Source organism: Oryctolagus cuniculus, chromosome 6 (assembly GCF_964237555.1).
Source record: "Oryctolagus cuniculus chromosome 6, mOryCun1.1, whole genome shotgun sequence".
In the NCBI taxonomy this organism is placed as follows: Eukaryota; Metazoa; Chordata; class Mammalia; order Lagomorpha; family Leporidae; genus Oryctolagus; species Oryctolagus cuniculus.
In genome coordinates this window covers 25671349-25697705 of record NC_091437.1, presented here as the reverse complement: position 1 = coordinate 25697705, position 26357 = coordinate 25671349, and the positions used below count along the sequence as shown (strand labels likewise).

At 42.5% G+C, this 26357-nt stretch overlaps 2 protein-coding genes across 27 annotated transcripts in view; one reads left to right on the top strand and one right to left on the bottom strand.

The window, feature by feature from the left end:
* The window catches only part of LOC108176466 (palladin-like), a 28633-nt gene extending 21456 nt beyond the window's left edge, over positions 1 to 7177 (bottom strand). For 3 of the 4 annotated variants that reach the window (XM_017341077.3, XM_070076172.1, XM_070076171.1), the window contains exon 1: positions 6995 to 7146. The gene's annotated coding sequence lies outside the window, so the exon portion shown is untranslated. Of the gene's footprint in view, positions 1 to 6994 lie in introns of all 4 variants that reach the window. The other variant, XM_070076170.1, reaches the window with a different exon arrangement.
* Positions 1 to 26357, top strand: part of KLHL3 (kelch like family member 3) — a 317329-nt gene that overhangs the window by 66402 nt on the left and 224570 nt on the right. Inside the window, exon 5 of one of the 23 annotated variants that reach the window (XM_070076159.1) lies at positions 10310 to 10400. The exons of the other annotated variants lie outside the window; for them this stretch is intronic. The gene's annotated coding sequence lies outside the window, so the exon portion shown is untranslated. The remainder of the gene's footprint in view (positions 1 to 10309; positions 10401 to 26357) is intronic. 23 annotated transcript variants of the gene reach the window in all.

Sequence of the window (26357 nt, the reverse complement as noted above, 5' to 3'; positions counted from 1 at the left end):
TAGGGAGAAAAGATTGGTTAGGAGTAGATCTCAAAGAGCCATGAATGCCAGGGTAAGGATTTAGATGATATGTGGTAAAGAATCATCACAGGTCTCTGCACTGGGTAAGAATGACACGGTAGCACCTGTGTGTAAGGTATTTTTAGAAGATAAGTTGTTTTACATAAACACATTTTACAAAAATTTGAACAAATCTATTAGCGTCAAAAGACTTTTAAAAATAAAAGTACAAATAGTATGAAGAAGAGAAAAAAAAATGAAACTGTTCCTTGGCAGTCAAGACAAGGGCTGTTCAAGTTATTGCTTCTCAAAGTGTCAATTTCACTTCTACAGATTTCCTTTTAGGTGCTCTATTAGTTATCACAGAGCAGGGAGAACATATAGTATTTGTCTCTTTGGAACTGGCTTATTTCACTAAGTATGATGTTTTCCAGATTCATCCATTTTATTGCAAATGACTGGATTTTTTTTTTTTTACTGTTGTGTAGTATTGCATAGGGTACATATCACATAATTTCTTTATCCAGTCAGCAGTTGACAGGCGTTTAAGTTGATTCCATGTCTTAGCTATTGTAAATTGAGCTGCAGTAAATATGGGGGTGCAGATAACTCTTTTATTTACTGATTTCACTTCTTTTGGGTAAATTCCCAGGCATGGGATGGCTGGGTACTATGGTAGGTCTATATTCAGATTTCTGAGTTATCTTCAAACTGTCTACTATAGTGGTTTTATCAGTTTACATTCCCAACAACAGTGGATTAGGGTACCTTCTCCCTCACATCCTGGCCAGCATTTGTTGTTTGTTGATTTCTATTTGAAAGCCATTCTAATGGGGGTGAGGTGAAACCTCATTGTGGTTTTGATTCATATTTTCCTGACACCTAGTGATCCTGAATATTTTTTCATCTGTCTGTTGGCCATTTGGATTTCCTCTTTTGAAAAATATCTGTTTAAGTCCTTGGCCCATGTCTTAACTGGATTGTTTGTTTTGTTGTTGAGTTTCTTGATCTCTTTATTTATTCTGGTTCTTAATCCTTTATTAGTTGCATAGTTTGCAATAATTTCTCCCATTCTGTTGGTTGCCTCTGCACTTTGCTGAATATTTCTTTTGCAGTACAGAAGCGACTCGATTTGATGTAAGCCCATTTGTTAATTTTGGCTTTGATTGCCTGTGCTTCTGGGGTCTTTTCCAAGAAGTCTTTGCCTATGCCAGTGTCTTGCAGGGTTTCCCCAGTGTTCTCTAATAATTTGATTGTATTTGATTTATGTCTTTAACCCATTTTGAATGGTTTTTGTGTAAGATGTAAGGTAGGGGTTTTGCTTCATACTTCTGCATGTGGAAATCCAATTTTCCTAGCCCCGTTTGTTGAAGAGACTGTCCTTGCTCCAGGGACTGATTTTAGTTCTTTGGTCATATATAAGTTGGTTGTAGATGCTTGGATTGATTTCTGGCATTTCTATTCTGTTCCATTGGTCTATCCATCTGTTTTTGTACCAGTACCAGGCTGTTTTGATTATAACTGCCTTGTAGTATGTCTTGAAATCTGATGTTGTGGGGCTGGTGCTGTGGCACAGTGGGTTAATGCACTGGCCTGCAGCACCGGTATCCCATATGGGTGCTGTTTTGAGATCCAGCTGCTCCACTTCTGATCCAGTTCTCTGCTATGGCCTGGGAAAGCAGTGGAAGATGGCCCAAGTCCTTGGGCCCGTGCACCCATGTGGGAGACCTGGAAGAAGCTCCTGGCTCCTGGCTCCTGGTTTTGGATTGGCACAGCTCCGGCCATTGCAACCAATTGGGGAGTGAACCATCATATGGAAGACCTCTCTGTTTCTCTGCTTCTCCTCTCTCTGTGTAACTGTGACTTTCAAATAAATAAATACATCTTTTTTTTTAAAAATCTAGTATTGTGATGCCTCTAGATTTGTTTTTGTTGTATAAGATTGCTTTAGCTTTGGGGAGAAAGAAAAAAAGAGACTCTTCATCCTGAAAAAAAAAAAAAAAAGATTGCTTTAGCTGTTCATGGTCTCTTCATGTATCCATATGAACTTCAGCAGCATTTTTTTCTTTTCCTTTTTTTTTTTTTTTTTTTTTGACAGGCGGAGTGGACAGTGAGAGAGAGAGAGACAGAGAGAAAGGTCTTCCTTTTGCCATTGGTTCACCCTCCAATGGCCGCTGTAGCCGGCGCGCTGCGGCCAGTGCATCGCACTGATCCGAAGCCAGGAGCCAGGTGCTTCTCCTGGTCTCCCATGGGGTGCAGGGCCCAAGCACTTGGGCCATCCTCCACTGCACTCCCTGGCCATAGCAGAGAGCTGACCTGGAAGAGGGGCAACCGGGACAGAATCCGGCACCCCGACCGGGACTAGAACCTGGGGTGCCGGCGCTGCAGGCGGAGGATTAGCCTATTGAGCCACGGCACCAGCCTTAGCAGCATTTTTTTCTAGATTTGAGAAGGATGTCTTTGGTATTTTGATTGGTATTGTATTGAATCTGTAAATTGCTTTTGGAAGAATAGACATTTTGATGATATTGATTCTTCCATCCATGAACATGGAAGATTTTTCCATTTTTTTTGTAGCTTCTTCAATTTCTTTCTTTAATGTTTTATAATTCTCATGGTAGAGATCTTTGACATCTTTGGTTAAATTTATTCCAAGGTATTTGATTTTTTTTGTAGCTATTGTGAATGAGATTGATCTTAGAAATTCTTTCTCAGTTGTGGCAATGTCTGTGTATACCAAGGTGGTTGATTTTTCTGTTTGATTTTATATCCTACTTTACCAAGCTCTTCTATGAGTTCCAATAGTCTCTCGGTGAAGTCTTTTGAATCCCCTATATACAGAATCAAGTCATCTTCAAATAGAGATAGTTTGATTTTCTCTTTCCCAATATGTATCCCTTTGATTTCTTTTTCTTGCCTAATGGCTCTTGCTAAAACTTTCAAGGCTATATTGAATAGCAATGGTGAGAGTGGACATCCTTGTCTGGTTCTGGATCTCAGTGGGAATGCTTCCAGCTTTTCTCCATTCAATATGACTCTGGCCATGTGTTTGTCATAAATTGCCTTGATTGTGTTGAGGACTATTCTTTCTATACACAATTTGCTTAGAGTTTTCATCATGAAGCGGTATTGTATTTCATCAAATCCTTTATTTGCATCTATTGAGATAATTATATGGTTTTTATTCTTCAACTTGTTAATGTGATGTAATACATTGATTTGCAAATGTTGAACCATCCATCGATACCAGGGATAAATCCCACTTGATCCAGGTGAATGATTTTTCTGATGTGTCGTTGGATTCGATTGGCTAGAATTTTGTTGAGGATTTTTGTGTCTGTGTTCATCAGGGAGATTGGTCTGTAGTTCTGTTTCTTTGTTGTGTCTTTTCCATGTTAAAAAGCCCATGGGAGCATTTCAGGCATGGAAAGGCAAGACACTGTGGCAAAAAAATGTCCTATATGAAGGCTCTCTGTGAGAAAGACCCCAGTGGAAAGAAGTAGCCCTCAAAGAAGGATGTACTTTTCTCCGAAGGGAGGAGAGAACTTCCACTTTGCTTATGGCCTTGTCTAAATACTAATGGAGATTATGTATTCAAAACACTTCCATAGCCTTCACAATTCATGTCAAGAGCCTTTGGTGATCATAGACATCATACATAAGAGTTAATTGTTAAATTAACAATAGGAGTCATTATGCACTTACTTCCCATGCAGGACTTCTGTCATCAATGAGTTTTATTATGAGAATTAACTGTAAAACTTGTTCTCAAACAGTTTTTTTTTTCTGTGTGTGTGTTTGTGTGTGAAAATTGTTGAAATATTTACTTAGTATAGAGTTGGTCTTCTGTATATAAAGTTAATTGAATCTTAATGGAGAATGGGACTTGGAATGGGCGAGGAGGGAGGAAGTTGGGTGGGAGTGGGGGTGAGAGGGTAGGTATTGGTAGGAAGAAGCACTGTATTTCTAAAGTTGTACTCATGAAGTTTGTACTCATTAAGTAAAAGGTTTCTTTGGGGAAAAAATAAAAGTAATAGGTGCAAGGCAAAAATTCTAAAAACTCATAAGTGCAGAAGTTATAGAGCAAAAAGTAGAAGTTGACCCTTTCTGACTACCGTATGTAGTATTAACAGTTACTCATATATCCTTCCAAAAGTTATCTACATATTCATCTATGGTCTAATTTTATTTTTCAAAAACAGAATTATACTATATACACATTTTTACAGTTAGACTCCACTTAAAGAGACTGTTTGACAGATTATTTTAGAATCTGAGATTCTTTTTCTTTTTTGTTCTTAATACAGATTATTCTATACCAAATATATGATACCAAGATTATGACATTTGGTTTTTCCTATTTGATCTAACAAACAGTTGCACTTTAACCAGGCTTTAGTCTAATTTGAGATTTATGCAGATTTGGAAATTTCTTGAAGTAGAAAGTGCCAAAAGTAAAGTGAGTTTGTGAGAATTGACTTCACTCACTTGCACCTCTCTCAAAACAGTACATAATTTCCTTTTACTTTGGTGAGAAATAACATTTGGAAATAAATTTGTGCCCATGGGTATAAGTCTACAGGTTTATGACTCATGCTTTTTTTGTGATCTATGTGCAGTTTCTATCATACTGTGGCTGCTTAGGAAATGTTCAAGAAAAACAACAATAATGCTGGTATTTGGTTTGTCAGTTGTGGTTCATATCAGTCAGGCATACAGAAGCATTCTTGCTGAGGAATATGATCCTCACTTGATTCTAATTTTATCTTTGTGGTGCAGCTTTTAAATATGAGGACAGCTGGTGTTGGATAAATCTGTCCTCACAAGCTGTATGAGACTGAAATAAAATTAAATATTTGGGGTTAAATCCAAATGCCAAGATGTGGAAACAACTCATTAATGTTTTGATATTTCATTTTCTGTATCTTAGTGAAAAGGCACTATTTTTTGTAAACTCCTAGCAAGTCCTGTTTGAAGTTTAAGATTAGCATTAGAATGCATTTTCTAACTTAGGGTTTAAAATATCATAAAAGGTAAAGCAGAGTTCTTGCTTTTCACTCCATCCTCCACCTTGCTTGACAAAATGATAGGCTTGTACATACCTGATTTTTTTTTCATACCTGATTTTGTTAGCAACCTTTCTTTGTCTTTGTCCTTTGAGTAAATGATTGCTACCAATGAAATAGTAAGTCTCACACTTCTGCTTGGGTTGGGATAATAATCCTTTTTGGCCTCTGAAAGTTTGCAAATGATGTGACCCCAAATTCGTAGTAGATTCTTGTCTAGGTGACTAAGTATCTTGCTAATTGTTAAGGAGTAAATAAGGGTAGTGAGGTCAGAGAATAGTCAGGTTGTTGGCTCTTGTTCAGCTGACGGGATTACTAGGGTAGAAAAACACTAAAAATAAAACAGGGCACAGATTCTCCTGCCAGGGGTTGAGTATTGGGATAACTTGTCTGCTTGGTGATGTTGACATCATCTATTCTAATGCAGTGTGCAGATAGGAACCAAAATGAGGAATAGATTTGGCCATGGCCTACTGTCAGTAAAAGTCCTTGGCTATTGTTCCAGTATACCTGTTGTTGCTCTTTTCCAGGTTCAATTATTTAATCTCTTTAAGTCCTCTAGAAGGTTGCCAAGTATGTGCTTCAAAGTGAGGACTTTAAGCCAAACTGGGGCCAATCTCAGGGGAAATCCCTTGCTCTCTTGTAGTTTGAAATGATTTTTTCCTAGTTCTCTTCCATCAGCTGGGAAGTCAAAATCTAGCAGAGCAGCAAATGTGAGACCTCTCAGGAGCTCAGTTTTCTAGGACCTGAACATTTCAAAGTGATCCTGCTTACCTGAAGTGGAGTACGGATTCTTACTGCTGATAGGATTTTTATGATTGTTGCTTTGGACACCCAAGCAGAAAGCCTTTGCCTGTCATAATTCAGCTGTGGTTCTCATTTAGTGGAAATCCTTGCAAATTCCTACCGTCTTTATATCTGTCCTGATTCTCTTTTAGTTGTATAGGTTTTTTTGTTTAACTGGAGTATTTCTGTCTCATATGGATTAAGTGCTTGATATTCATACAACACTTTCATGCATTTATCTTGTGACTGGAGCAAGTCGGTGAAGAAGGCAGGTGTTCCTTGGTTAACTGCTAGACAAAGAAAAGCCAATAAAATCAGACCTTGGCAGTGGTTGATGCCGAGTGCTGGGAGCGCTGGGATTCATTGTCTACTCAGCAGTGTCCAGTGTGACCTAGAGCTCTCTTTTCAAGTCAGGAGGTTTGTTCAATTTTTCTAAAATGCTTTATTTGAATGTTTCTACAGAACAATGCATTCTTACTGTACAACACTTAGAAAATATGAAAGAAAAGAAAGAAATCAACCTTGTAGCTACTTCATAAAAACAAATTCCTCAGATTTCCGTAGTTTTTACCCTGAATCTATGGGTTGGAAGGAAAGATCATGGATATTCAGTAGTGTTTATTCTGTCTCCACCCCTTTCCCTGCATAATGCCCTTAGCAGACACTTTGGTCCCCCTCCTCCTCTGGGGGTCCTTCACATGTGGGAATTAGCTCTAGGCCTTCAGAGCTGAGCTCTGAAATGTCAGTCAAAATCCCCCGGCCACCGGGGTAGAGATCAGCTATTAATGTTCTTTGATTATCCTTCTCCCCTGCCTCCCCTTACAACACTCTTCATTCCCTTCTGGCTGTATCAGCACATTTTCTCTTCATCTTTCCCTCCATTTGTATTTGTCATTTCCAGTCTTAAAGCCAGCAGAAGATTAGTTAAATTTGGTTTATTTATGAGTGTGTGTGAGTGAATTTGTTTGATCATGAGAGTAGAAGTGGGAAGTTATTCTACCAAATTCCTCTGAATTAAAAGCATCAAAGTGTTCTCTGTCCTGCTCCCAAGAAAGTAAAAAATTTTACTTTCCTCATCTTTATGATCAATATGACATGAGAAAACCCAGCCAGATATCATCCTTGGTTTCAAAGGTACTCACGGCCTCCACGCTGTCTGGTTTTCTGCTCCTGGTGTCTCCAGAGAACAAGGCCTTCAAGGCTATGTTTGTTAGAGGTAGATCTCTGCTGTCTGGCAAGAAGGGGCAGAGACTCTCAGAATGACAGCTGTGTGGAGGCTAAGGGTCAACTGGAAGGGATGGGGAAGGGTCTCTTTATTTCACTCTATTTGATGCAGCCCCACCTTTCAGTTTACTGCGCTCGCTTGGGAGTGTTCCACCTCCCATCAGGAAAGAAACTATGTGACCCTGCATTAACCACTAATAATTATGCATCAAATCAAAATGGGAATCTAAAGATAAAAACAGGGCAGCGTCAAAGGCTCATGGTTAGCCAGCATTTTTTCAGCTGGAATGTGAAGAATCTTGGTGTTGACATTTGAGGGAATTCAAGCTGCTGCCTCTCAGTGTGAAAGGATGAGATAGCTCACAGTTGTTTGCATCAGGATTGTAATTTCATGGATTTCAGAAATATAACATTAAACTTAGCCTTGGCCTTCACGGTGAATCTATGCAGTGTTTTAACATTTTATTTTTAATTGACAAATAATAATTATATATATTTGTATAATAATAATTATATATATACAGTGTAAGAATCTATTTTTTTTTCTTTTCTTTTTTCTTTTTTTTTTTGACAGGCAGAGTGGACAGTGAGAGACAGAGAAAGGTCTTCCTTTTCCGTTGGTTCACCCCTCAATGGCTGCTGCGGCCGGTGCACTGCGCTGAGCCGAAGGCAGGAGCCAGGTGCTCCTACGGTCTCCCACAAGGGTGCAGGGCCCAAGGACTTAGGCCATCCTCCACTGCCCTCCCGGGCCACAGCAGAGAGCTGGCCTGGAAGAGGAGCAACCGGGACAGAATCCGGCGCCCCGTCCAGGACTAGAACCTGGTGTGCTGGTGCTGCAGGTGGAGGATTAGCCTATTGATCCATGGCGCCAGTCAAGAATCTATTAAGATACAGGTATACAGTGTAAAATGATCAAATCAGGGTGATTATTATGTCCATCCCCTCAAATACTTAATCATTTCTTTGTAGTGAGATCATTTAAAATCCTCTCTTTTAGCTGATTACAGTACATTATTATTATTAACTATAGTCAACTTACATGAAGTAGAACACCAGAACTTATCCCTCTTATCTCATTTTAACTTCTTACCTGTTTCTCCTTTGCCTGTCTACCTGCCTGACCTGCTCCCTGCCCTCCGACCATCCCTGGCCTCTGGTAACCATCTTTTGACTCAAGGAGAAGTTTTTAAAAATTTGTGTATTTTTTTTATTTATTTGAAAAGCAGAGAGAGAGGAGCATTCCTTCATCCACTGGCCCACTCCCCAAATGCCTGCAACAGTGAGATGGGGGTGAGGGGGTAGTGTCAGACCAGGTCAAATCCAGGGGCTCAGAACTCATTTCAGGTCTCCCATGTGGGTTGCAGGGACACGGGCGCTTGAGCCATCACCCACTACTCCCTAAGGTGCACTTCAGAATCACAAGCAGAGCCAGACTGAACTTAGGCACTCTGATGTGGACTGTGTGCATCTTAAGCAGTGTCTGAACCACAGCCCCAAACATTTGCCTCCATGGAGAGAGATTTTCAGTTGTGAAATGGCCCTTTTTTTCTTGGAAACTCAAGACTTCTTCTTTTTTTAAAGATTTATTTATTTATTTGAAAGAGTTACACAGAGAGAGGAGAGGCAGAGAGAGAGAGGTCTTCCATCCTCTGGTTCACTCCCCAGTTGGCTTCAACGGCTGGTGCTGCACAAATCTGAACCCAGGATCCAGGGCCTCCATGCGGGTGCTGAGGCCTAAGGACTTGGGCCATCTTCTACTGCTTTCCCGGGCCATAGCAGAGAGCTGGATCGGAAGTGGAACAGTCGGGTCTTGAACCGGCGTTCATATAGTTTCCTGGCACTGCAGGTGATGGCTTTACCCACTACCCCACAGCACTGGCTTCAAGACTTCTGTTTTATACACTGTTGATCAATGTACTTTTGATTGTACTACATTGATCAATACAGTTAAAGTACTGAGAAAAAAACCACCCCTATGAAGCCTACAAAGCATACAAGAGAAACGTCTACTGACACTTGTTTGAGGGGTGTCCAAACAGAGCTGTTAATCTAATCAGCCAGGTCAGTTTGACTTCAGGGATATGCATATGGGTCTGTTTCATCTTAGCCATCTGGAGCAACTTTGAAAATCTTGTGTTCTTTAACTGAATATTACTTATTTATTCCCAGTATTGTCCTTAAGAAAAAAAAAACAGTTAGCTTTCTTTTCAGTAGCCTTGTTTCAGAGATGATGTTTGTAACTATATATATTTTTTTAAAGATTTATTTGAAAGGCAGAGTTTACAAAGAGAGGGAAAGAGGGAGGGAGAGAGAGAGAGAGAGAGAGGATGAGAGAGAGACAGAGAGACAGAGAGACAGAGAGACAGAAGGAGAGGTAGGTATTAATCTCCCATCTGCTTGTTCACTCAACAAATGGCCACAAAGGCTGGAGCTGGGCCAGACTCAAGCCAGGAGCCAGGAATTTCTTCCATGTCTCCCATGTGCTTGGCAGGGGCCCAAGAACTTGAGCCATCTTCTGCTGCTTTCCCAGGCCATAGCAGGCAGCTGGATCATGAAGCAGCCAGGACTCGAACTGATGACTCAGATCGTAGATTTACCTGCTATGCCTCAACCCTGCTAACCAGTCATGTTCTAAAGAAAGTAATCTCCAACCTCTGAGAAATTTATCCCAACTTACCTAAAGCCTGCTTTTGGGGCCTAGTAAATATATGTTTCATGATAATTTTACTGTTAATTTTTAATTTTTTAAATTTTATGAAATTTTACTGTTATGGAATACATAAATTCTGAGTAGGATTTGGAACCCTTCCCAAGATTCACTAAAAGTCACTGGTCTTTATATGCCGGGCCTAGATTATTCATATCCTTCCCTTAATAAACTTAAGCTTAATCATATTTTAAAAAGATTTATTTATTTATTTGAGAGGCAAAGTTAGAGAGAGGAGGAGACACAGATCTTCTGTCTGCTAATTACTTCCCAAATGGCCTCAATGGTCGGCTATGGGTCAGGCTGAAGCCAGGAGCCAGGAACATCTTTGAGTCTCCCACATGGGTTCAGGGGCCCAGGAACTTGGGCCATCTTCTGTTGCTTTCCCAGGTTCATTATCAGGGAGCGGGATTGGAAGTGGAACAGCCAGGGCTTGAACCGGCACCTTTATGGGATGCTAGTGTTGCAGGTGGCAGCTTAACCTAGTATGCCACAATGCTGGCCCCTCAATTTTACCTTTTTACAGAGCTTGTTTAATTATGTCAACACTACAATAAGAAGAATCTAAATTTGCTGTATAAAGAAACTTCCTGATATGAATAACCTAAAAATTTCTGGTAAGTATAGACTTCTCTGTGATAAATTATCCAGTTTAACCCAAGCTTTGATTAAGAACCTACTATTTAGTTGTCTAGTACCAAGGATCAGGAGAGTATGGTGGAAGATCAAACAAAACAAAAAACACATTAATATCCTACTACATTTACAGTAAAGAAATAAATAGAACATGTGAAAATATTTCAACAGCCATTGAAGTCAGTATTGTTTGAGCATCTCATATAGGCCACCTTCTTTGTTTTGTTTCATAGCTGCAGACTACTTCTCTCTAGTTTCAGCCAGTTTAAAAGTAAGTTATGTGCTTTTTGGTCATGACAGAAGGTGGGGTATTATCTCATTTCCAGTAGAAATGCAAAAGAGGTAAATTGTCCTGGAAAGATTCATTAAAAACAAGGCTTCCCTCATCAAAGGATGGCATATCCTATCATAAAAGTAGTAGTTTATGCAATATGATCTTGAGTGCTGACAGCTTAACGGGCTGTGTTACCTGTAGGAATCTGTGACTCAGCATCTGGCCCTCGGGAAGCAGATTCTTAACAGTCCGTGAAAGCTCAAGGTGAACTTCAGGTCATCCAAACCAACTCTTTCTTAATTTTTTTTTAAACAAATGAGAACCAAAGTGCAGAGAAGAGAAGCTATTTGCCAAAGAATGTGTTATGGTCAGCAGGATATCATTATGAAATGAGAAATAAAATTACTGAGTATCCTGCAGAATGTTGGGGATTGATTAGCAAGCCTTTCCAGGTTATCTGAATTTATAGGAATCTACACTTTTTATTGTCTTTGAATTCTTTGGAACTCTGTAACTGAGGGTAAATCAAATTTTTCCTATCTGTAGAATTGCAAATGAATTTTATCTTGTGGAGATGCAGTCCATCACTTCCCACTCCAACAAGATGCTAGTCTTGCACCTATTAACAAATACATTTCAGTACTTCTTTTTTTAAAGATTTTGTTTATTTTGAGAGATAGAGTTACAGACAGTGAGAGGGAGGTTCATTCCTCAAATGGCCATAATGGCAGGAGCTGGGCCGATTCAAAGCCAGGAGCTAGGAGCTTCTTCCCAGTCTCCCACGTGGTTGCAGGGGCCCAAGGACTTGGGCCAACTTCCACTGCTTTCCCAGGGCACAGCAGAGAACTGGACTAGAAAAGGGGCAGTCAGGACTAGAACCGGTGCCCATATGGGATGCTGGTGCCACAGGCAGAGGATTAACCTACTGCGCCACAATGCTGGCCCCCTCATGCATACTCATCAAATGGCCACAGTGGACAGGGCTGGTCAGGATGAAGCCAGAATCCCAGAACTCCATCTGGGTCTCCCACATAGGTAGCAGGAACCCAAATATGTGGGCCCTTCTCTTCAGTAGTATACTGGCCATTTGATGAGTAAATCAGCAGGTGGAAAACCCCTCCCTATCTCCCTCTCTGTGTGTAACTCTTTCAAATAAATAAATCGCCTCAGGTGAAGGATTAACCAAATGATCCACGGCACTGGCCCCAAAATCCAATTAACTTTAAGCTAAATTTGTTGAAACTTTGTTTTTTAAAGATTTATTTATTTATTATTGGAAAGGCAGAATGACAGAGACGAACAGAGAGGTCTTCTCTCTGATGCTTCATTCCTCAAATGGCCATAGCAGTTGGGTTACACCAGGCTGAATCCAGGAGCAAGAATTTCATCGAGGTCTCCCACATGAGTGGCAGGAACTCAAATACTTGAGCCATTACCTGCTGCTTCCCAGGCACATTAGCAGGAAGCTGGATGGGAGGCAGAGTAGCCAGGACTCAAACCAGCACTCCAGTATGGGATGTAGGAGTTGCAAGTTGCAGCCTAACTCACTGCCCCACAGCACCCACCCCAAAAGTTTGTTTGACAGGAAAAACAGACAATACTTACTAAAATCCTACTTTCTTCCCATTAAAGTTTAATTCTTTATGGTAAAATCATGACTATCATATAAATATAAAACAAACACATATCAAAGTTTTTTTTGACTTGTTTAATTAACAGAACCAGAAAGATGTTCAAACTAGTACAAGGGGTAATTAGAAATAATGAAATGGGGGCCTACCCTGTGACCCAACAGGTTGGGCAGCCACCTGCGATACTGGCATCCCATATGAGCACAGGTTTGAGTCCTGGCTGCTCTGCTTCAAATCCAGCTCCCTGCTGAAAACCACCAGTAAATAATATGTGATCTCTTCTGTCTTTGGAAAATGCAAATTATAAAAAAAGTATGCATGAATTTCAAAATTCTTTCTGCACCAAAGAAACTCTTTTTTAAAAAAGGATTTATTTGAGTATTGGAGGGCCGTTGCTGTGAAGCAGCAGGTTAAAGCCCCGGACTGCAGTCCTAGCATCCCATATGGGTGCCGGTTTGAGTCCCAGCTGCTCCACTTCCAATCCAGCTCTCTGCTATGGCCTGGGAAAGCTGTAGAAGGTGGCCCAAGTCCTTAGGTTCCCTCCACCCTCTTGGGAGACCCAGAAGAAGCTCCTGGCTTCTGGCTTTGGATCATACCAGCCTCTGCCATTGTGGTCCTTTGGGGAGTGAACCAGGGCATGCAAGACCTCTCTCTCTCTGCTTCTGCCTCTCTGTAACTCTGCCTTTAAAATAAACAAATGAACCTTTAAAAAGGATTTGGAGTTGTTTCACTATAATCTTTATTTGCTGATTTGCTTTTTTAATGTCGATGTATACTTTTTAATAATGACAACAATAATAACTTTTTAAAAAAGATTTCTTTATTTGAAAGGCAGAGTGACAACAGAGAGAAGGAGAGACAGAAAGAGATCTTTCATCTGTTGATTTATTTTCCAAGTGACTGCAACTGTTGGAGCTGCTCCAGGCTGAAGCCAGGAGCCAGGAACTCCATCTGGGTCTCTCACATGGGTGGTAGGGGGCCAAGTACTGAGACCATCCTCCACTGCTTTCCCAGGCACATAGCAGGGAGCTGGATCAGAAGCAGAGCAGCAGGACTCAACACAGTGCTCTGGTGTGGGATGCCAGCTTTGAAGGTGGAGGCTTAACCCATTGTCCTACAACACTGGCCCCCAGCTAAAGTCTACTGAATATTTACTAGGTACCAGACTGTCTACTAGTGTTTTACATAGATTATCTCCATTTATCATAGAAGAATCATAGCTCCTAAGGGTAGGATTTTGTTATTTATATTCATTATTATATCCCCAGCATGTAAAGGTCTTTCTAACAAGATATTTAATTTTTAAACAAATGTTTATTGAATAAATAAACAAATCTCTGAGATAGTTACTGTGATTATCTTTGTTTTCAAAATGACAAAGTTGAGGTTCAGAAATGTACAATAGGGGCCTGTGTTGTGGCATAGCAGGTAAAGCTGCTGCCTGTGTTGCTGGCATTGCATATGGGCACTGATTCGTGTTCTGGCTGGTTCACTTCTGATCCAGCTCTCTGCTTATGGCTTGGGAAAAGCAGCATAAGATGGCCCAAGTGTTTGGGCCCCTGACACCCACATGAAGCTCCTGACCCAGCCCTGGCCATTGTGGCCATCTGGGGAGTGATCCAGCAGATGGAAGATCTCTCTCTCTCTGTCCCTCTCTCTCTAACTCTGACTTTCAAATAAATAAATAAATCTCAAAAAAAAAAATATATATATAAAGCCGCTTTTTCCAAGGTCATACAGAAGGCAGCCATGGAATCAGATCAGAATCCAGGCAGCCTGATCCAGAGTCTGTACCAAAAATATTGGGCATTGCATAAAATAGTCCCTAACAACATGGTGGATGATCAGGGGGTGTGTCTGAGGCCGCTGCAGTTAAACCACACAAGATCGGACCACCTGCAGGGATAGGTCCTATTTAGTTCCAGACACGTGGACAGTGTGTGATCCCTATACCTCGCTTAAAATGCCCCTGTGCGTGGTCCACCTGTACCTGTGCCTGCATGACCTTTTCACTGATTGGCTCCCCTACTGCGCATGTCCTTCGTAAGCTTTATAAGCCTGTATGCTTCCTCAAAAAAGTGGTTTCTGCTTCGACAGAATTCACGGGTGCTTGCTGTGATGTGCTTGACCCGTCGACCTTACCTCTCCTGTTCGCCTTGTCGGGGAGTGCTTGTAGTGCCCCCTGCTGGTTAGCGGACAGTCTTAGGCTTAAGACCCCAACAAGTGGCGCCCAAGCAAATTGCCTTGCAGCTGTAATGTTCAGAATAGCACTGTACCTTTTCCTTCCATCTTCTTACAGTGTTCAACTATTTTCATCAAATAAAAAAGAAAGAAGCAATTAAATTATTTTTCATTCAGCAAAATATTTATTAATGGTTATCTGTGTTCCCCTAAGCAGTCATTAGATATAACATTGTGACCTGGAAGTTAGGTGAACAGGTGTATTATGGTGTTTGACAATAGATAAATGACCTTGTAAAGGTGATATATACCCTATCTACACTTCAGACTCCTTATTTGTAAAATAGAAAAGTTGTACTGGTTGATCTAAGTGTGTACCAGCAATAAAATATAATGACTCTAAGTAATAGTGCTGATAAGGACACTAAACTTGTGCTAGGTGTAGGGGTGGTGAGGGTGTCATTTGTTTATATAGTTTATAAAGTTTCATTATTTACTTATATTTATTTCAAAGGCAGAGTGATGAATATTCTGGGGCCAGGGTAGGGGCAGTGGGTGGAGACAGAGACACTCAGAGAGAAAGAGACATATAGATCTTTTAGCCTCTGGTTCACTACTTAAATGCCTGTAATACTGAGGCTGGGATAGGCCAAAGCCAGGCATCCAGAACTCCATTTGGGCCTTTCATCTGGGTGGCAGGGATCCAAGAATTTGAGCCATCATCTGGTGCTTCCCAGGATGTGCAATAACAGGAAAGTAGGTTGGAAACTGAATGGGGAGTCAGACTCAGGCACTCTGATACAGGATGTAGGTGTCCCAAGTGACCTTTTTTTAAAAGATTTATTTATTATTTGAAAGCCACAGTTGGGGGGGAGAGAGAGAGAGAGAGAGAGAGAGAGAGAAAAGAGAGCACTTCCATCCACTGGTTCACTCCCCAAATGGCCACAGTAGTCAGTTCTGGGCCAGACTGAAGCCAGGAGCTTCTTCCTGGTCTCCCATGTGGGTGGGAGGTTGCTGAAGAACCTGGGCCATCCTCCACTGCTTTCCTATGCCATTATAATGCAGGAAACTGGATCAGAAGTGCAGCAGCCAAGACTCAAACTGGTGCCCGTATGGGATGCCGGCATCACAGGCAGTGGCTTTGCCTGCTACATCACAACGCCAGCCTTCACAAGTGGTGTTTAACTTCTGTGCCACAATGCCCACGCCAGTTTATATAATTTAGTCTTTCATCTTGCAGTGACAAAAAGGAGGGAAGGGAAACAAATTGGTGTATATATGAGGCCGGGGTAGAATGTACATCTAGAAGGGAAAATAAAGCAGTTATCCTGGTAACAAGAAATCCTCAGCTCACCTCTAATTTCAAGAAATGAGATTGACTTCTGTACTAACCTTTTCCTCTGATCATTGTAATATCTGAAAGTTACCTCATATTTTATAGTTTTTCAATTATTTCTTCTCATTTGTGCCCACAACAATGTTGAATAGTTTGGGAAGGGAAGTGTTGGGAAAACCAAGAGATTGGCCAAGGTGATTCTCAGTCTTGAATTTTTGATGCCCCACACTATTTTTTCCCCAAAATTTGAAGGAAGTGTTGTAAAATACTTATTTTTAATGTTGTGATTTTTCTCTTTTAAATTTACTTGGTTAAAAGATAATATATGACTTGTGATAGCTTTTTGTTGAATTTTCAGAAGAGGATATTGCTCATTAAAACAAATAATAGTAGGAAATCGAAACTTCTAAGACAATGTGAATTTTTTCTTTTAACATTTATTTGTTTACTTCAAAGGCGGAGTTACAGAGAGGCAGAAGTAGAGGGAGTGAGGGAGGGAGGAAGGGAAGGAGGGAGGGAGAGAGAGAGAGAGCGAGCGAGAGAGAGCGAGGTCTTCCATCTGCTGATTCACTCCCCATATGGCTGCAATGGCTGGAGCTGAGACAGTCTGAAGCCAGGATCCAGGAACTTCTTCTGGGTCTCCCATGTAGGTGCTTGGGAACTTTCCTAGGCACATTAGCAGGAGGTGGATCAGAAGTGGGAGCATTTGGGACACGAACCAGTGCCCTTATGGGATGTCGACACTGCAGGTGGCAGCTTTACTTGCTGTGCCAAAACAGTGTGTACTCTTTTAAAAAGTTTATTTGTTTTTATTTATATGAAAGGCAGAGAGAGAGAGAGAGAGATCTTCCATCTGCGGGTTTCCTCATTGAATCTCTGCCACAACTGGAGCTGGGCCAGACTGAAATCAGTTGCCAAGACTTCAATCCGCGTATCCCATTTGGTGTCAGGGACTCAGTACCTCATCCATTATTTGCTGCCTCTCAGGCACATTAGCAAGAAACTGGATTGGGAGCAGAGGCAGAAGTGAGACTTGATTCCAGGCACTCTGATAGGGATGTAGGAGTCTCAAGTGGTGGCTTAACTGGCTACAATGTCTACCCGGTGTATACTTTTTTTAAGGAAAAAGATCTTATGAGTCAAATATACTTTGTAAAAGCTCATTTGTTTTATGCTTTACATTTAGTAATATGATTATATTTATTATTATTCAAAGTTTAACCAGGAAATAGAGCAAATACTTACTAGAGGTTGGGTGTGTACAAAGCACTGTGCTGGATGCCTAAGAAATTAAAAGACAATCCGTGGTTTCAATCCCATAAAGGTTATTAAGCTGGGGCTGGCACTGTGACGTAGCAGATGAAGCCTCCATCTGCAGTGCTGGCATCCCATATGGGCACCGGTTCAAGTCCTGGCTCCTTTACTTCCAATCCAGCTGTCTGCTATGGCCTGAGAAAGCAGTAGAAGATGGCCCAAGTCTTTGGGTGCCTGCACCCACGTGGAAGACCTCAAAGAAGCTCCTGGCTCCTGGCTTCAGATCAGCCCAGCTCCAGCTGTTGCGGCCATTTGGGTATTGAACCAGTGGATGAAAGATCTCTCTCTCTGTCTCTCTGTCTGTCTCTCTCTCTCTGCCTCTGCCTCTCTGTAACTCCTCCCCCTTCCTCCCTCCCTCCCTCTCTCTCTCTCTCTCTCTCTCTCTCTCTTTCTTTCTTTCTTTCTGACTTGTAGAATTATAGACAGATAGAGAGACAGAGAGAAAGGTCTTCTTTCTGTTGGTTCACTCCCCAAATGGCTGCCATGGCTGGTGCTATGCCGATCCGAAGCCAGGAACCAGGTGCCTCTTCCTGGTCTCCCATGCGGGTGCAGGGCCCAAGCACCTGGGCCATCCTCCACTGCCCTCCCGGGCCACAGCAGAGAGCTGGATTGGAAGAGGAGCAACTGGGACTAGAACCTGGCACCCATATGGGATGCCGGCGCCTCAGGCAGAGGATTAACCAAGTGAGCCACAGCGGCGGACCCTGTAACTCCGCCTTTCATGTAAAATAAATAAACCTTAAAAAAAAAAAAAAAGAAATTATGAAACCTTTTCAACTAACCACAGAATAAAATGGAAAAGTTGGAGCTTCGGACAGAGAATTATATGGGGTACCTGAAGCTAAATCTGAAATGTTATGAGAAATCAAGATGAAAAGACCCTTTTCAGCAATAGTTGAGAAGAGGATGTCCTGGAAGCCCACCCTTGCTTAGAGAAGGGATATATACAGAATGACCATTTGATTTGAAAGATGATCACCTTGAAATAGAATGAGTTTGACTGCCTAGGGCTGATCGCCTGAGCTCTGTTTTTAGCCCTTGGGAGCAACCTCAGGATGTGTAGCATTCCAGCAGGACAGCTGCATACTATATTCTGAAAATGATGAAAGTGGCATCTCCGTTTTTCCAGTCCCACAGCAGTGACTTACTGGGAAGGAGAGCCAAGCTCTTTCTTTCCTGGCTTGTGCTATTGGTCATGTTGTTCCATAGAATTTTAGAGGGGAAGTTTTAAATTTTCATGCCTTTGTCCTAAAGCAATGAGATATGTGGAAAGGAAGGGATAAAGGGATCATAAACTATGGAGGCCTTTCATTAAAATAATAATGTGCAGAATTTATCTGTTGGTTTCTTTGATACCACAAGGGCTACCACTACTAGTAATGATAGATAATATTTATAGAGTGCTGAATTTGTGCCAGGTGCTATGATGAGTTTAACATGCAACAACCAATTTAACCCACAAGACAGTCCTAAAAATTAGCTACTGTTTTCATGACCTTTTACAGATGAGCCAAATGATGCTTTAAAAGATTTAGTAACTTTCCAATGTTACGTGGCTCATAAGTGGATATACTGTAATGAAAGTATATTGGAATGGATTTTATATTTCATATCTTACAGAGAAATGAGGCCTAAACAGGTGATTAGTCCACAGGCATAGATCAGAATGATGTCTTTTAAAAGTATAATCTTTGAATTAGGAGACAAAGACTTTAAAATAGCCTTTATAATTATGTCTTACGTGTTCATGAGGTAGAGGAAAACCACGTAACAAGGAGAATGGAAGATATTTTAAAAAAGCTTGATTCACATTTCTACTTTTTCAAAGATTTATTTATTTGAAAGGCAGTGTTAGAGAGAGAGGAGGAGAGGTAGAGAGGCAGAGAGAGAGAGAGAGAAGGGGGGGGGATGGAGGGAGGGAGGGAAGGATCTTCCATTTTTTGGTTCATTCCCCAGCTGGCTGCAATTATCAGTGCTGAGCCAGGCTGAAGCCAGGAGCCAGGAACTCCATCTGGGTCACCCATGTGGGTGGCAGGGCCCCAAGTCCTTGAGTCATCTGCCTCTGCTTTCCCAGGTGCATTAGCAGGGAACTGAATTGGAAATGGAGCAGCCAGGACTTGAACTGGTGCCTGTATAGAAAGCTGTGCTTGGAGGTGGCAGCTTAGCCAGATGCATCACAATGCTGGCCCCTTAAATCAGGTTTCTAGGGCCGGCGCCGTGGCTCACTTGGCTAATCCTCCACCTGCGGCGTCGGCACCCCAGGTTCTAGTCCAGGTTGGGGCACCGGATTCTGTTCCAGTTGTCCCTCTTCCAGTCCAGCTCTCTGCTGTGGCCCGGGAAGGCAGTGGAGGATGGCCCAAGTGCTTGGGCCCTGCACCTGCATGGGAGACCAGGAAGAGGCACCTGGCTCCTGGCTTCAGATTGGCACAGTGCGTCGGCCGCAGTGTGCCGCCGTAGCAGCCATTTGGGGGGTGAACCAACGGAAAAGGAAGACCTTTCTCTCTGTCTCTCTCTCTAACTCTGCCTGTCAAAAAAAAAATCAGGTTTCTAGAGATGAAAAGTATAATCTTTGAATTGAGGGGCCGTTGCTGTGGTGTGGTGGGTAAAGCCACCTCTTTCAGTGCAGGCATCCCATATGGGCACCGGTTTGAGTCCTGGCTGCTCCACTTCTGATCCAGCTCTCTGCTATAGCCTGGGAAAGCAGTAGAAGATGGCCCAAGTCCTTGGGCCCCTGCACCTGCATGGGAGACTAGGAAAAAGCTCCTGGCTTTGGGTCAGCGCAGCTCCGGCTGTTGCGGCCAATTGGGGACTGAACCAGTGGGTGGAAGACTTCACTCTCTCCCTCTCTCTGCCTCTGCTTTTCTCTCTGTGTTACTCTGACTTTCAAATAAATAATCTTAAAAAAAAAAAAAAGAAATGAAAAGTACATTGGGTGGAATTGACAGTAGATTTGACATAGAAGAAAAGAATAGTACATTTAGGAACAAAATAGAAGCTATCTGATATGAAGCAAAGAGGGAAAAGCTTTAACAGAAAAAAACCAGCTGGCGCTGCGGCTCACTAGGCTAATCCTCCACCTGTGGTGCCGGCACCCTGGGTTCTATTCCCGGTTGGGGTGCCGGTTTTGTCCCGGTTGCTCCTCTTCCAGTCCAGCTCTCTGCTGTGGCCCTGGAGTGCAGTGGAGGATGGCCCAGGTGCTTGGGCCCTGCACCTGCATGGGAGACCAGGAAAGAGGCTCCTGGCTTCAGATCGGCGCAGCACTGGCCGTAGCGGCCATTTGTGGGGTGAACCAATGGAAGGAAGACCTTTCTCTCTGTCTCTCTCTCTCTGTCTAACTCTGCCTGTCAAAAAAACAAAAACAAAAACAAAACCCAAAAAACCCAAGGAGCCGTTGCTATGATGTACTGAGCAAACCTGCAGTGATGCCATCCATTATGGGTGCCAGTTTGAGACCTGGCTGTTCCACTTTCTCATTCAGCTCCCTGCTAGTGGCCTGGGAAAGCAGCAGATGGCCCAAGTACTTCAGCCCCTGTACTCAATGTGAGAAACTCAGATGAAACTCCTGACTCTTGGCTTTGGCCTGGCCCAGCCCTGGGCTGTTGCAGCCATTTGGGAAGTGAACTAACAGATGGAAGAGCTCTTTCTCGCCTCTCTCTCTCTCTCTCTCTCTCTCTCTCTCTCTCTGTGTATATATATAAAACATATAATATATAACATTATATATATATATGTATATATCTTCTCTTTCTGTAATTCTGCCTTTCAAATAAATAAAATTTTTAAAAAGGGGAAAAAAGCCAACAATGAATGGAGCTGTAGGCCAATATCACATCAGCTAACAGACATGTAACTTGAGTGGGAGAAGAGCAGGGATACCTGAAAAATATTTGAAGAAATAGTGGCTGAAAATTGTCCAAGCATTCTGACAAGACCTGGACACATTTTTCTGTTATGTTGAAAAACAGAATGGCTTTTCAGCAATTAAGAGAATGGTTTCATGATGGGCAGACAGATTGCTGTAAGCTGTAAACTAATCATTTTAGATTATGAGTGGAAAAACCAAACTCGGACTATTTTACCTACTATACAATCACAACATAGATCAGTTCTAGTTATCCCAAAATGTGTGGGGATTTTCTCCCACCAACAAGCAAGCAGTCAGTTCTGCAGCAGCAGGTGCCGTCTTGGTGGCCTCTAATTCATTTGCATTCTGACACTGTCTACCTAGAGACAGCGTCAGATCCTGCAGGTTGAGGACTCATTGCCTAGGATGTCTCTTCCCCTCTTTAGATGCTATTCACATGTCCCAGATTGTTTTACATGTGCTTCTGACTAACAGGCTATAAATTGGAGTTCCCATAAAACCACCTCCTTGAGTTCCATTAATTTGGTTAAGGAGCTCCCAGAACTTAAGCAAGAACTTAGTTTAGTTGAAGAGATGCATAGGGTCAGGCATGGGGGAAAGGGATGTGGGGCTTAGCCTTCTGGACTCATCATCCTCAAGGAACCTGTGTTTTCAGCTAGCTGGAATCTGTCTGAATCCTGTGCTTTTCAGATGTTATGGAGACTTCATTGTATAGGAGCGATTGAAACGTGGACAGCCATTTTTTTTTTTTGACAGGCAGAGTGGACAGTGAGAGAGAGAGACAGGGAGAAAGGTCTTCCTTTGCCGTTGGTTCACCCTCCAATGGCCGCCGAGGCCGGCGCACTGCGCTGATGCGATGGCAGGAGCCAGGTACTTATCCTGGTCTCCTGTGGGGTGCAGGACCCAAGTACTTGGGCCAGCCTCCACTGCACTCCCTGGCCACATCAGAGAGCTGGCCCGGAAGAGGGGCAACCGGGACAGAATCCGGCGCCCCGACTGGGACTAGAACCTGGTGTGCCAGCGCCGCAGGTGGAGGATTAGCCTAGTGAGCCACAGCGCCGGTCAGACAGCCATTTTGAAATGTGATTGGACCAAATGTGATTGGACCACCTACTAGTGCTAGTAGGTGGAGTGTAGAAATCCAGCAAGGCCTATGTATCTAGATTCTTCAGGATTCTTTTCTCGTGGGTATGGAGCCGGACCTCTTCTTAAAGGGGGTTGTATTAGTCAGTGTTTTGTCACTGTAATTAAAATGCCTGAGGAACTTCTCTGGGAGAAAAGGTTTATCTCAGCTTGTGGTTTGGCAGTTGACACTTCAGGACTGGGTGGCATTAGTCTGGCATCTGGTGGAGGCTGGCAGTCGTGGGGTAGGTGTGAAGGCGCTATCACCTGGTGAGCTAGGAGGCAGAGTGAGTAGGTCGACCAAGCTCAGCTTAAATATGCAGCACTCTCATGAGAACTGCTCTCTGAGGGCAAGCCCCCAAGGACCCAAAGAGCTCCCACATGGCTTACCTCTCATACGCTACAGTTACATCAAATCTCCACCTTCAGTCCCTCAACCCTTAACATGAGACTTCAGAGCTCAAACATCTGCATGAGTTTGTGGAGCCAAGTCTGGTTCATTCCGTAACAGGGGTCTTAGTATCCACTATCAGAAAAGGCCAGATCAGGAAACTGAGGCTTAAGGAAGTATAATTTGCCCAAGGTTTTCCAATGGGGTAGAGCTAGGATTAGCACCAAGATGTATCTGATTCCAAAGACTATTCTCTTACCCCTTAAATTATCAAACAAAATTTGTGTCTGGAATATGATAGAGTGAAAGCAACATAGTAGCAGGAGAGAAGGCAGGGAAAGTTTGTAAATACTTATGAAGGGTTTTGTATATTATATATCTATAGGATATTTCTTTATTCACTTCTTGTTCTCAATCCCCTAGCCCACAAGCCAGAAGAAATCTTATTTTTCCTTTTAACTCTTGAGCATGTACTATTTATGTCTCACATGCACTTATAGTTTGTATTCTTCTCTCTGTTCACCACGAGGCAACAAAGGCAGAGAGAGTGCTCCCATCTGCTGGTTCACTCCCCAGGTGCCTGCAATGGGCAGGTCTGGGTTGGGGCCTACAAAGCCTGGAGCCAGGAGATCAATCCAGGTCTCCCGTGGGAGGACCAGGAGCTCAGTTACTTTAACTGTCATTCAGAGTCTATATTAGCAGGAAGCTGGAGTCAGGGTATTCCAATATCAGATTCACCTTTGAATCCTTCACAGTGCTCTACACATTTAGTGAATGTGTTCCATCCACTTGTTGAATTAATTAACTAATTCATTAAAGGAATAGCTATGGTAGTGGAAAATTCAGGCATTTGGGTTTTTTAGTTGTTTAAGAAGTTATGGTTGCTTTGCAGAAATTGGTAATTCTCCAGTTCTTAGGTCATTCCTACATGATACTTGGTAAGTCATATAACCTGAGCATTTCTCCCTCAGGTTTTAGTGAGCATGACATTTTTTTTTTAAGATTTATTTTATTTGAAAGTCAGAGTTACACAGAGAGAGAAGCAGAGGCAGAGAGAGAGAGAGAGAGAGAGAGAGAGAGAGAGAGAGAGAAGTCTTCCATCTGCTGGTTCCCTCTCCAGTTGGCCGTAATGGCCGGAGCTGAACCAATCCAAAGCCAGGAGCCAGGAGCTTCTTCCAGGTCTCCCATGTGGGTGCAGGGGCCCAAGGACTTGGGCCATCTTCTACTGCTTTCCCAGGCCATAGCAGAGCGCTGGATGGGAAGTGGAGCAGCCAGGACTCGAACCGGTGCCCATATGGGATGCTGGCCCTGCAGGTGGCAGCTTTACCTGCTACGACACAGCATCGGCGCCTGTTTTTTCTTTTTAAAAACATTTTTTTTATTTGAAAGAGTTACAGAAGGAAGGGGAGATAGAGACAGAGACAGAGACAGAGACAGAGAGAGAGAGAGAGAGATCTTTCATCTGCTTGTTTACTCCCCAGATGGCTGCAATGGCTGAGGCTGGGCCAGGCTGAAGTCAGGAGCCAAGAGCCTCATCTAGGTTTCCCACATTGAGTGGCAGGCACTCAAGTACTTGGGCCATCTTCTGCTGCTTTTCCCAGGCCATTAGCAGGGAGCTGGACTGGAAGTGGAGCAACCAAGACACGAACTGGCACCCATATGGATGCCAGCATTGCTGCAATGCTGGTCCCTAGCATGATGTTGTTAATAATGTTTTGGCTTTTTGCCAAAGCTTATGGGAAAAATTAGTCCTGACTGCCAGTTAATAACTGTGACTGTATGCAAGTCACCTAGTCTCTGAGCTTTGCTTTCTCCCGCTGTAACATGGACTACTGTTTGGGAGAATGAATGAGGTAATAGAGTTGAATAATGTGTTTTGTGAATTATCAATCTCTGTGCAATTGTGGAGGAGGAGCAAGATGTGCTTTCTGAAGGGAGATTTGGGTTGTGGGTCCCAGAGTAAAACCTTCTTTCTGTGCTGCCTGTTATGCCACAAGGTGGCAGCAGCGTCCTGTCTTTGCACCTGTCTTTTTCTTTTCTTTTTTTTTTTTTAACTTTTATTTAATGAATATAAATTTCCAAAGTACGGCTTATGGATTACAATGGCTTCCCCCCCATAACGTCCCTCCCACCCGCAACCCTCCCCTCTCCCACTCCCTCTCCCCTTCCATTCACATCAAGATTCATTTTCGATTCTCTTTATATACAGAAGATCAGTTTAGCATACATTAAGTAAAGATTTCAACAGTTTGCTCCCAAACAGAAACATAAAGTGAAAAATAATAGATGATTTTTTAAATGATGATGAAATCAGATCAGTCCTATTGTCATGTTTAATCCCAGTGAGAGTCAAGTTGTGAATTGATAATTTCTTCTTTTTTTTTTTCAGAAGATCAGTTTAGTATACATTAAGTAAAGCTTTCAACAGTTTGCACCCCCATAGAAACACAAAGTGAAATATACTGTTTGAGTACTCGTTATAGCATTAAGTCTCAATGTACAGCACATTAAGGACAGAGATCCTACATGAGGAATAAGTGCACAGTGAGTCCTGTTGTTGACTTAACAAATTGACACTCCTGTTTATGGCATCAGTAATCTCCCTATGCTCCAGTCATGAGTTTCCAAGGCTATGGAAGCCCCTTGAGTTCTCCGACTCTTATCTTGTTTAGACAAGGTCATAGTCAAAGTGGAGGTTCTCTCCTCCCTTCAGAGAAAGGTACCTCCTTCTTTGAAGACCTGTTCTTTCCACTGGGATCTCACTCACAGAGATCTTTCATTTAGGTGTTTTTTTTTTTTTTTTTTTTTTTTTTTTTTTTTTTTTTTTCCCAGAGTGTCTTGGCTTTCCATGCCTGAAATACTCTCATGGGCTTTTCAGCCAGATCGGAATGCCTTTAGGGCTGATTCTGAGGCCAGAGTGCTGTTTAGGACATCCGCCATTCTATGAGTCTGCTGAGTATCTCGCTTCCCATGTTGGATCACTCTCCCCTTTATTTATTCTATCGGTTAGTATTAGCAGGTACTAGACTTGTTTATGTGCTCCCTTTGACTCTTAGTCCTGTCTGTACCTGTCTTTTTCGTGGAGAACTGAGTAGGGAGAAAATAGAAAAGGGCTTTGGATCCTGCTTTGCTCTATTCTGCTAAGGTAAAGAGGATTTATTGTTTATTTTTCCCTTGGAATCCACGAGGAATTGGTTCCAAATACTGAAATCTGAGTCTGATCAAGTCCTTTATATAAAGTGGCATAGTGTTTGTATATTAACTATGCAGTCCTCCCATGTGCTTTAAATCAACTCTAGTTATAATACCTGATGCAGTGTGAATGCTGTGCTATGTAAGTAGTAGTTATATTGTACTGTTTAGGGAACAATGAAAAAGGTCTTTACATATTTAGTGCAGGGGGCCGGTGCTGTGGCGCAATGGGTTAAAGCCCAGGCCCGAAGCGCCGGTATCCCATATGGGCTCTGGTTCTAGTCCTGGCTGCTCCTCTTCCAATCCAGCTCTCTGCTATGGCCTGGGAAAGCAGTAGAAGCTGGCCCAAGGATGGGCCCCCTGCACCCACGTGGGAGACCCGGAAGAAGTTCCTGGCTCCTGGCTTTGGATTGGCGCAGCTCCGGCTGTTGCAGCCATCTGAGGAATGAACCAGTGGATGGAAGACCTCTCTCTCTGTCTTACCTCTCTCTGTAATTCTGTCTTTCAAATAAATAAAATAAATTAAAAAAATATTTAGTGCATACACAAGTTTTTGGATTTTTTTTTTTTTTTACTCTTGGTAATTTTTCATTCAAGGATTTGACCAATCATAGATGTGGGAACCCCTGGCT